Here is a 12243-nt window from a genome sequence, read left to right as displayed (position 1 = left end):
GGTTGTACTGCCCTTAACTAATACACAGCTTTATTTGTGAAGGCTTTTGCAGATTTGGGAGGCCCTGGCCCTGACCCTAGCCCTGGTGTAGCTGCTTTAGCAACAAGGACGACTTTTAAAGCACAAATATTCTGTGGCAGATCGACAGTTCAAGGGCTGTGTTTATGATGAGACCTTTGCATTTATGGATTGTGACCATGCAGAGACCTTCTCCAAGGACAGCCAATTAGAATGGCTGGAAGTAGGAAGGGGCAACATTCAGCTCGAACTTTGCAAGCGAAACCTTGAATCTGCTTATATATATTCCAACAGCTCTCTGAGTTTGCTGTTCGAAGTTTTCTCTAACACGGCTGCCTTTATTTTACAGGTCCTTTGCAGCCAGCATGATGCCATCTTTATAACCCGTGGAGGAGAGAGCGCTCACCATGTTCAGGTAAAGGGATGGTGGGTACAGCAAGCGACGAGCATGGCCACTGGCAGGTTGCTTGTCACTGTATGAGAAGTGATGCAGCTTAATCATTCAGTTGACATCACTCTCTTGTGTTTTACTCACTTATACTGGGGTGCAGAGGGCCAGTCATGGGTGGTCTCAGTGAACTAATGAGCATTTGGGGAGCATCGCAGAGTACCTACAACAGGGGCTCTGTAGACAACCGGGGAGGAAACAGCACTGGTCACCTGGAATCTCTTTCCATCTTCTACAGTGTTAAAATAGAGTTACTGCTATTGTTCATCTTTATTACCGTATCAGAAGGCTTTAATCTTTTCAACATTGATGTAAATAGGTGAATACTGAAGACTCTTCTAATTAAAGTCTTATCTCTGTTCCCTTATCTGAAGTTGCCCTTCTAAAGATTCTTTGCATTTTCCTTTTCAATAAATGTATGTCACACAACTTTGATTTGCCCCACTAGGTCACCAAGATTAATTTTCCATTAACCTTTATGGCTTCTTTCTTTCTAATCATCTTTTTAGAGTATTAAACTTTGGGTCAGCCTCTCTATAGGATATAAACCATCTCTTTCTTTGATGGTCTTTATGGAACAGACATAGATGGTGATGATCTCTGGTCCATTGACTGAACCTGGCCCTGTTAATTGAATCAGACCATCTGTGGATAGACCCCCACAGGAGTTCCATTGACCATGGCAATTTTGTCATTGGCCTTGCTTCTTTTGTGACCCAGTCTGTATTAGTTTTCTCTGGCAGCTGTAACAAAGGAACACAAACTGGGTGGCTTAAATGACAGACACCTATCATCACGCGGTTCTGGAGGCTAGAAATCCGAAATCAAGGTGTCAGCAGGCTTGGTTCTTCCTGAGAGTTGTGAGGGAGAATATGGTCCATGCCTTTCTCCTAGCTTCTGGTAGCCTCAGGTGTTCCTTGGCCTACGAACGGCCGTCTTCTTCCTGTGTCTTCGCATTGTTTATCTCTGTGTTCAAATTTCTGCCCTTGTAAAGACACCCGTCATCTTGGATTAGGGACTCCTTTAATGACTTCATCATAATTTGACCATCTGCGTAGATTCTACATCTAAATGAGGCCACATTTAATCAAGACTTCCACATACTTTTTGGCACACCTAAGTCAACCCATAACACTATCTAAGGGAAGGGGGACTTCGTTCCTCTTGGTTTTCCCTAAAGAAACTAGCACAAAGCTTGTTGCTTAATATTGGTTGAATGAGTGAATGGCAAAGACCATAATGACCGTGGCCAGATTCATTTGGCAAAAGCAAAGTGCAGTGACCAGAGGTGGGCAGCTCTTCTGCTCCCTTATCCTCAGTGACCTCTTACTTTTAGGATAGTCCCAGTTCAACAACATCATAAACGGGAACGAGCTTCCCTTTAAAAGTAAGCGCAAGTAGACTTTTTCTAAACTGTAGCCCTCTCTGTGAGCCAGGCCCGCTTTCTCTACTGCATGGCAGGCTGACAATTTACACGCCACCTCTATCAGGACATCAAGATATCTTTCCAGCTAATTCAATACCATTGCAATCATACTTAGCCGGGCTATTCTTTCTTTCCAGCTGCATCACTTTGGGCTTATTAAATTTAACGTCTGTTCCAGAGCTCTCATCTCTAAATGCAGTCCTGAAACAGGTCTGCTCCCGTTGTGTCTTCTCTCTTCTCTGTGCTTCCCCGGGTAGAAATTATTAGCAGTGGTCTTTTGCGTGTTGCTTAAGATTTGAGTATTGGTAACATGTGAGGATCCTGGTCTCAAGATAGCACTTAAATGATCCGTTCCTCAGAGAGGTTTATTTAGAAAACCCTTATTTCCTGCAAGGGTAGAGCTTTCTGGACGTATCTACTGTGACTTCCAGGAAAGGATTACCTTTCTGTCCCAAAAGGAAGCCTCCTGCTGAGAGAAGTCCAAGGCCAGTGGGGACTTGGTCCTGGGAATGAATCAGGCATCTTTAGAGACCCTGTGAATTGATTTCAGGCCCCAGGTTAGTGCTGCAGGTGGGCAGGGCAACATCTAGATACAGACTGTGTGGCTCCCACCTGGGCTCCCCAAGGCTGGACATCAGGTGGGCTGGGATAATTGACTTCCAGGCTTCCCAACCCCACGGAAGCTTTCCTATTCCTGGGGGTGGGGCTGCAGGCCATCCCATGGCCGAGGGATAGTGTTGGCCTAGACAGCACTGGCTTTATAAGATGATGACAGGCAGTAGAAAATGAAAATGAAAATAAAAATTCATGTTTGCCTTTTTCACACTGACGTTAGTCCTAACAAAATTGGTGAATCACAAGGCAAATTTTTATGGTGTGTGTGATGCCTGCAGGCACGGTTCCACCAAATGCCATCGTACATGGTTGTATAACTTCATCCTGGCGCCTCCACTGCTTGCTTGTCTTTTCCATTTTATTGAAGTGCTGGCTATCCTCTATCACAAGTGCTTACTATCCTTCTATAATAACTTCCATGTGAATCCCCTCGTTTGGTGTGTGAGAATGTCTACAGGCCTAAATTAAAAGTAAGACAATTTGTTTTGGTCACCCAGTGACCATATCAGAGTGATGGTGGAAGAGCTCTTTGGTGATGATGTGTCGAGTCCAGTGAGCAATTACATCTCGGTCGTTAAACAGTCCTTAAACAGCTTGTTTAGTGCCCTAGAGTGGCACTGCTACAGTTATAACATTCTAATACATCTTATTGTAATAACTAGGTTACTTTGTGTGTACCTAACACTTCTCTACCATTAAAGAGAAATAAACCAGAAATGAAACCTCAAGTGTCTTGAAAACTAAAAACTAACTTATTGTTGCCAAGTCTTTTCCCCTCTTCCATTTTGCACTTTCCAACTTCTCTAATCTGAGATTTCTGAAAATTCAGATATACCTGTTTCGTGGAATTGATAATAATATGCATATTCACTGTGAAAATCTGACTTTAAAAAAAAAGAGGAAATGCTTTTTATGTTTTTTTAGTTAAACGGTAGTTTTAAGGCCTCTGAAATTTTAGAGTGTTTTTATGATACACCGGAAACATTTTAATTAAAGAAATGATACTTTGAATCAAGATTCTGTCAGACTTTCTCAGAAAATATTTGCACACGGGTAAGTTAAGATACGAATCTTCGTGTTTGTTCCCTTTGGGTTCTTTTTCTGCCTGTCTCGTGACGGTTCTTTTTTTGTTTCTTTTAAATCTGTAAGTTTATACTCAGAGCTTTTAAGCTGGTGACATAGAAGTCATGAAGAAGAGCAGAGGGCTTCTGGCAGAGAACTTGGGAGCTCTGCATACTTCTCCATGTCTTGCTGCCCTGACATTTAGCCCTCACTAAGCTCTATCAAGTTTTCTATAATTCTTTTGTATTTTCACTTTCTTTCCCCCTTTTCATCTATGACCATCATTTTCACGGCTTTTCCTTCCTTTTGTTTTTGTTTGTTTATAAGACCATTCAGTTTGTTCATTTGCTCATTCACTCACTCATCCATGCAAGTATTGTCCTTCTCACATGTGCCAAAAATGGCTCTGGGGATAGCATCAAGGTGGTCACAATTTAGGTGGGAGATGGTCGTGCAGAAATTGTTGCTGTGATGGGGCTCTGTACTATGTGCTCCGCACACACAGGAGAAAGAGCAACGGAGTTGGCTTGGGGAAGTCAGGAAATGCTTCAAAGAGAAGGTGGCATTTGAGTGGAGACTGAAAAGAGTAAGAACCTTGCCAGATGGACCCATGTGGTGGAGAGAGAACATTCTAAAGGAGAAAGGACGGGCGGCCTAGCAGGGAGGTGTGGGGAGCAGGGTGTGTGTGTACCGCTCGCTGTTTGGGCGACGTTGCTGGAGCATGAGGTGGGAGGGAGGGTGTAGGGCTGGCTGAGGCTCTGTGGGAAAGTAGGCATCGATGGAGAAGGTCCCCTTACATACTGTGAGCCCTCCTTCCATCTCAGGTCTGCAACCTGCCGTTGCCTCGGGTTCATCCTGCACCTTGCAAGGAGGCTGCCTGTGTTAGCAGGCTTATCTCCTGCCAAACGCCTCACTGCTGCTAGAGGGAAGTCAGGGCTTCCTAACCTGGCTCTCGAAGAGCTCAGCGCCCTCTCTCTCTCTCTCTCTTTTTTTTTTAACATCTTTATTGGAGTATAATTGCTTTACAATGGTGTGTTAGTTGCTGCTGTATAACAAAGTGTATCAGCTATACGTATACATATATCCCCATATCCCCTCCCTCTTGTGTCTCCCTCCCACCCTCCCTATCCCAGCCCTCTAGGTGGTCACAAAGCACCGAGCTGATCTCCCTGTGCTATGCGGCTGCTTCCCACTAGCTATCTATTTTACGTTTGGTAGTGTATATATGTCCATGCTACTCTCTCACTTCGTCCCAGCTTACCCTTCCCACTCTCCGTGTCCTCAAGTCCATTCTCTACGTCTGAATCTTTATTCCTGTCCTGCCCCTAGGTTCTTCAGAACCATTTTTTCTTTTTATTTTTTTTAGATTCCATATATATATGTGTTAGCGTACGGTACTTGTTTTTCTCTTTCTGGCTTACTTCACTCTGTATGACAGACTCTAGGTGCATCCACCTCACTACAAATAGTTCAGTTTCATTCCTTTTGATGGCTGAGTCATATTCCATTGTATATATGTGCCACATCTTCTTTATCCATTCATCTGTTGATGGACACTTAGGTTGCTTCCATGTCCTGGCTATTGTAAATAGAGATGCAATGAACATTGGGGTACTTGGCTCTTTTTTGAATTATGGTTTTTGAAGGGTATATGCCCCGTAAATGCTGGGTCATTTACTCTGTAAATCATCTGTCCTGGCTGCACTCGCCTGCTTTGCTTCTCACACACGGTTTGTTCCTTTGTCCTTCCAGCCTCCATCTTCAGAACCCCCCATCCTTCAGGACATCACTCAAATCCATCCCCTTTATGAAACTTTTCTCCACTCATGAGTAATTTACCCCTTCCTCACTGCAGGGGAACTTTCAATGTACTCCTCACATCACAGCGTCACATGCCTCTCTCATCTCATGGGTTAGTTCTCTAACACTCAGAAGGGCTGGCAGGTGCTGAGGAAACGGCCCACATACCTATTACGTGTCCTGTTTGTGCTCAAAGTGCAGCCTCTTACATATTATAAAGGCTGCATTGACGTTTGTTAAGAGTGGAGGGAAAACAAAGTTCCTTTAATCTGTAAGGCTGCTACAGAGGTGGAACCGAGGGGTTGATTACTTGTCGTATGGAAGAGGCAGTGGTTAATGTAAGATCCAGATGACACTCTTGCAGGGCAGAATACTTTTTGGTGAAGGGAGAAGGATTACATTAAACAGAAAGCTGGGATATGGACAGAAAAGCGGTCCACTTTGTAAACTAGTTAAACCGCCCTAAGGCTGAGACATGGGAAGAAGAAACTTAGAAAGCCATTAAGCCATGTGTGCCTGGTCTTGACGGCGAGTGACAAATGACAAAACAGGTAAAAGCACCTATATTGCATTAAGAAGCTCTGCATCTTTCTAAGAGATGGCCTCTGGAAGACTTGATTCAATTTAAGACTTCTCCATTGCAGATCTGGAGACAATCACAATTTCAGAACTATAAATATATATTTATATAAATATTCATATAAATATATTGAAAGTTTGCTGCCACTGAGCTCAAAAGACCATAATCCTATTACTTGTGATTTTGACAAGGGTAAGTATGAATAACTGAAAGGAGAGATCGATTAAAGGAATAATATGAACAGGAATAATGGAGTTAAGGTAATTGAGGCAGTATTGGGCCTAATGGACCTTGTTCTCTTAATGCCTCTCTTCTGCTCTTCGTATCGAGTTGGCCCTAAAGTCCATTCGACTCTGCACCGGGAGAGAAGAACATAATGGAAGAATTAGTATTGCTGTCTGTAAAAGAATCAATCTTGTTTTTACAGAAGAACATCAATCAGTCTGTGAAATCAATTAGCTGGAATTTTTTACATTCAGCTCATAAGGTAACGAGACAAAGCGATGAGCAAAGCCCGTCTGCCTCGCATGTAGTAGATGTTCAGGAAACGTTTCTTGAATTAAAAGCCAAAGGAGACCATGGATTTAGTTGAAACACTACTTCAGTGTAAGTCCTTTCGTCGGTACTAATTCAGTCCCATCCCTTTTTCTCGATGGACTGTGTCTGTCGTACTGTAAGTAGAGATGATTCAGTTTCATTGATCTCTGCAGTGAGTTCTCTCACACGTCAATTGCTGGGCAGCCCAGGCCAGCCTCGCGTGACCTTGGGTCTCTGTATTACTTAGGGTCTGACCAGGGGCCTGTGACTTGGTTTTCGGCCCTGTAGAGCACTGGCAGATTACATGATTTTGAGAAATATCTCTTTGATGACATTACTGCCTCTTCAGAAAACTTCACTGTCTCCCCTTTGTCTCCCGAGTTACAGGCTCATTAATGCTTTAGAGTCCCTTCCCCACCCCACAGAGCTTCTGCGTTTGGACTTCTCCCACAGCCTATCCACACTGAACTCCCACCTGCCCGTACTCAGGCCCAAGGCGGAAGGCAGATTGGTCTCTGCACGGCATCATCCCATTTTCAAACAGGCACAATGCTCCCCTTGGAATTCTTCTTCTCATATGTAGATCCATCCAATTAGAGTCAGTCTGCCTAAGGCAATCATGATAGTCCTTAAAACTGTATGTTATCAAGAATCATGCTGTGAAGACGTTTATTTCAGTGAGACGAATGGTGTTAGGAACTAGAGAGTTGCAGGCACACAGTAACAAGGTTGTTTTACCAGCAGGTATTTCAGTGATAATGATGTTTTCAGTATCCACAGGAGTGTAACTTCAAAACCTGAACATCACTGAAAAGTATATTTCACTGTATCCCTTTTCACAAGTTTGTAGTGAACTAAACTGGTATTTTAAAAAATGATTTCAACATCGTAATGACCCGCTATGGTGAAAAACTGAGAGTAAAAACTTAAAGCAGCTGTATTTTTAGTAGAAGAGGTTTTTTTCCTTTCTGCCTTAGTCTGCATTAAATAAATCTTATTTCTTCATCAACTGATCACTTTGTATCTAATACACATTATGCAGACTGTACAGTAGAAATGTTTGTAACGTTTATTCTTCGAAACTGAGTTTAAGTCCTTTTTCCTCCATTGAGTTTGCCTCTTACGATTCCACTCTTCTGTCATGGTTTTCCCCCCTCCAGATACCCTTTTTTAGGCTAATTATCCACTCAAGGACCTCTTTAATATTTAACCTTTTTGAGAATTTTTAAAGGCTGCTCTGAAATACAGACATATTTTTATTTCCCACAATGCCCAATGCATCGTTAGGACAATGTGACATCCTTGTTTACAGAAAACATACAGTTATTAAATTCAGTTTCACCCCAAATTTCTCTTTTCCCTACTTCCTATTCTACCTGAACATTGGGTCTTGTCTAAATGGTTAATTTTTTTTTTTTAATTGAGTAATCCCCATTTCAATGTCAACGTGAAAGGATGAAGAATGACTAATAGGTTTCACGTTAAAGATGGTACACGTTTTATTTAGTTCCTGAAACACGATTAAAGTGACTTTTTTTTTAAGTTACATATCTATAAGAACAAAGGAATGGGGCAACAGCCATAGCATTTTGGAATCTGGGATACAGGTGGATGAGTGATAGCTTACTGAGCAGAGGAGAAAGGAAGAAGTAGCCTAATTTACACTGATGACTTGTGCGAAGCTCAGGAGTTTTCAGCAACAAGGACCCCTTGGAAATGAGAGCGAAGATAGGACTAAAATTAGGAGTATTGGCTGAAAGTTCAGATCTGCTCCCCAACTTTATACAAGCAGGTAACTAACTGCCCCTCTTTCACTCCATAATAGAAATGGAGAGGTTTTTTTTTTTTTTGTACAGATGATAAAATAGAGGTTTCTGGATTGGAAGGTATCAGGAAAAGTCAAGTGGTATTATATAGTCTTGAAATCAGGGAGATTGTACTGATTTACCAAATCCTGAGAACCATAGCTACCTTCTTCTCCCTGCCCCCTAGCCTGAAGGCAGCCAGGATGATACCCTATCTGCAGGAGACTTCCCTGGGATTATGACCTAAAAATAAAACTCGAGGGCTTCCCTGGTGGCGCAGTGGATGAGAGTCCGCCTGCCGATGCAGGGGACACGGGTTTGTGCCCTGGTCCGGGAGGATCCCACATGCTGTGGAGTGGCTGGGCCCATGAGCCATGGCCGCTGAGCCTGTGCGTCCGAACACGCAACAGAAGAGGCCACAACAGTGAGAGGCCCGTGTACAGCAAAAACAAAACAAAACAAAACAAAAAAAACCTCGAGGATACTGACATCAGGGGTTCCCAAAGAAGAGCCCTAACTAGAACAATCCTAAAATAAATCTCAAATCAACCCCTCCCCACAGACAAAACCTTCCTGTTGACTTTCTCGGGCCTCACCAGTAATTACCAAGCAGACAGCCAAGGATCATCAGACATTTGAGGAAAGTCTCTATTATGCGAGACAGAAACTAAAACATGCAAACAGAAAAAAAGCAACTTGGAGGAAAACAGAACCTTTGCAGGAAGAAAAAATCTTAAAAAAAGAAAATCATTTGTATCTTCAGATAGATAAGGTGTGATATTACAACTGTGAAACAGAAGAGACTTTATAAGGGTTGGGAGATAAAGTTAAGGAAATTTCCCAGAATGTGAAGTAAAAGAGAAAGAATAGAAAATAATATAGAAAAAATAAGAAATTTATAGGATTGGTTCATGAGGTCCAACGTCCAAAAACAGCAACACCAGCTTGAGAGAATATAGAAAACAGAGGACAGAAAACTGTCAAAGGAATAATTCAACAAAATCTCCCCCAACCAAAGATAGGAGGTTCCCAATTAAAAGGTAATACCAGTACATGGTCATGAAACTTGACAACACTATGATGTGTTCCAATAAATGACAGGGTAAACCAAAAAGACCCCAGATCCCAGAGACGGGACCAATGTAAGAGCCAGCTGTGCAGAGGGACAAGTGATCCACTGATCTCAACAGGAGTAGGTAGAGAGCTTCAGGAGAGACCACTTGAAGATGATGCAATTGATAAAACACCTGATCTATTCCTATTGAGAGGAGATTTACAAATCTGGGGGAGGCTTTGGGGATAACCTCAGGATAATTATATAAGGAAACTAACCAAAGTGAAATGTAACACTGATTTGTTACATTGAAATGAAACATTTCAGTGAAATGTAACAGGAAGGAGAAAAAGGAATGCAGAAAAGGAAATGTAATCATGGAATATTACATGACTCAGATACTAATAATGTCTCTGTAGCTATAATGATTTAAAATGGGTATTTAATATAACCAAAATTGTGCTAGAATTCTGAGGATAGGAACATGGGACAAATATAGGTGGATGAAAACTAACCAACCAACCAACCCTCATCTTCCTTATTGGAAGGCCAATAGATAACGCCTAAAATTGAAAAACCAAGAAATAGTGATACAAGCATGTTATTAAAATCAGTTCTCAATTTCGCCTCAATGTGGCGCACATAGGAACAGATAACTTAGAAACATAGTAAGCTGGGGACATCCATTTGGGGACTACTGTATAGCTAAGAAACTTCCAAATGAAATCTTTTCAGATTTTCTAATGAGAAACCTGAATTTGCTTTCATGAACATAACTTCTTTTCACATTGCTATTTGCCTAAATAGCTAAATAGAATTCTTGATCAAGATGTCAGTGATTCTCCTCTTGGAATTCATATTAGTCACTGTCAGATACTACACAAGCATCGATTAAGAAATATTCAGGCTGTTTCACCACTATTCCAAATTTTACAGCGGTTAGAATTATGTTTAAAAAATCCAACAGCTTTAATCGTCTTCTTTGCTCTATAAATGCAATACTCCGATACTGCCCTTTGAATTTTTTTTCTATGAAGTAATTAAAAATGATGACGGGGCCCCTAATTGGTAAAATGCGTGTTCATTGTCAGAGCAGTCACCCCATAGGTAGTTTGGATGCCAGTGAAAGGGCACGTTAGCCCCCAGTGGAAAGAAGTTTCTGAAACCCATAAAGAGAGAATTTGGGGAGCTGATACCAAGAGCTTTGCCCACCAGTTCCCCCTCCCCAACTTACTAGAGGCCCACCTTCAGCCAGCTGTACCTTGCACGTCTGGAATGCAAATGCCTCCCCCAGCTGCATGGACGGCTTCTCCAGAAGGGCAGTGGTACCTTCTGCAGCGGCCTGTTAACATGGGTGTCCCTGGACATGCAGTGCTTCTCAGCAGAGCAGTGGGGACTGTGCCTTTGGACTCTGGGGAAGCTGATGGCCAGCTGTGACCTCTCCAGCTGCACGGGGCCCCACCTTCTTCGCTGAGGCTGAGGGGTGTCAGGACCTCATAGCAAACCTGGAACCAAGTCACAGCACAGCAGTGTGCTGAGACCTACCGGCTGGGATGCGCTGATTTCTAGATGTGGAAGCAGAGTCCCAAACGATGACTTAAAAAGTTGTAAGCAGTTAACCTGCGGGCCTAGCACTACTTAACAGGTGAGACTGTGTTACGAACAAATTGGCGTAAATACAAATTGATTCTCAAGGAATATCTCTCATGTGGTCATATTAGATCTTCCAGACCTTTTACTTCATCCAGGGATTGGAAAGGGCTGCATTGAACCCCGTTTCCATGAGGCGAGACAGTAAAATATATGTAATTGTGGAACGTGGCCCACTTCTTAAATTCAGAGGCTCTTCAGTTTGTGGATTAACCACATGCTGTATTTTACCATTTTGTCTCAAGTATGAAGGTAAAGAACAATACATCTGAAGATAGTAAACTTCATCTGTTTCTAAAAGGAAGAAGAGAAGTTGAAATTAATGGGGAATAGAACTTGTGTTTTGAATCTCCGATTGTTTATTTTCTTGCTGTCCCTTTAACATGGTCCTAGGGAAGTTAGTAATAATGTTTTAGGAGAAGAGTTAGGAAATGGATAGTCACTCTTTCACTACATTTTTAAGCTGGAAAAGAAGAAAGGCAGTTAAGGATACCAGAGCGGTGACTTCTCACTCTCCCTGCAGAGGGGAAGCAGAACTGGTCCATTTGGTGCCCTCCATATTCAAGGTTGAAATTGGAAACAATGGTGCTTTAATTCGCTGCTGAGTTAATGGGCCTGCTGATTTGTTCTCATTTTTCAGGCCTCTAAAATGTCCTTAAAACCCTCTCAAGGGTTTTATACTTTTAGCCTGAGGTCTCTGTGCTTCATTTTTCCTTTTGTTCTTCAGACACTCTCATTGCCTCTCCTTGTTTCATCTGCTGAGAGGTTCAGAAAAATGCATGGTATGTACTGAATAATTTGGATGGAGCTTGTGACATGTCTTGATGATGTTAAGCCACTCAGAATCCTAGAAAATAGTCCCAGCTTGCATTAGCAGTAGATTAATGCAGGTGAACTTCAGAGTCTTAATTTTAAAGAATTTACATTTTTACCAGTGATGATTGAAAACCATTGGCATTCTCTCTGCCTGCATTACTGATTACAATTGCAAATACTTGCAAAAAGTGCTAGGGTGACTTTTCACTGTTCCATAAGGAGCAGAGTATTATTTTACCCGTTTAATGGCTATTAAATATTAAAAAAACAATTTTCCAAAAACACATCCATAACTGTATGCAACACGTGCACAAATCACAATGGGAAATACATTCTGATACGCATGCCTAATAATACTCGTGTAGATTAGTTTCCGTGTCTAAGAGAATTTGCCAAGAGGAAAGGTTAAATTCGGGGGAGGTTTCTCATTTG

At 42.1% G+C, this 12243-nt stretch overlaps 1 protein-coding gene across 8 annotated transcripts in view; it reads left to right on the top strand.

Annotated features, from left to right (window-relative positions):
- ENOX1 (ecto-NOX disulfide-thiol exchanger 1) overlaps nucleotides 1-12243 on the top strand; it is a 611692-nt gene that overhangs the window by 147595 nt on the left and 451854 nt on the right. For all 8 annotated transcript variants that reach the window (XM_027116194.1, XM_027116191.1, XM_027116190.1 and 5 more), the window contains one exon: nucleotides 368-433. The gene's annotated coding sequence lies outside the window, so the exon portion shown is untranslated. The remainder of the gene's footprint in view (nucleotides 1-367; nucleotides 434-12243) is intronic.

The sequence above is a fragment of the Aethalodelphis obliquidens genome, unplaced genomic scaffold (genome assembly GCF_003676395.1).
Source record: "Aethalodelphis obliquidens isolate GAN/ISIS:26980383/991018 unplaced genomic scaffold, ASM367639v1 scaffold16, whole genome shotgun sequence".
In the NCBI taxonomy this organism is placed as follows: domain Eukaryota; kingdom Metazoa; phylum Chordata; class Mammalia; order Artiodactyla; family Delphinidae; genus Aethalodelphis; species Aethalodelphis obliquidens.
This window is presented reverse-complemented; position numbering and strand designations above follow the sequence as displayed.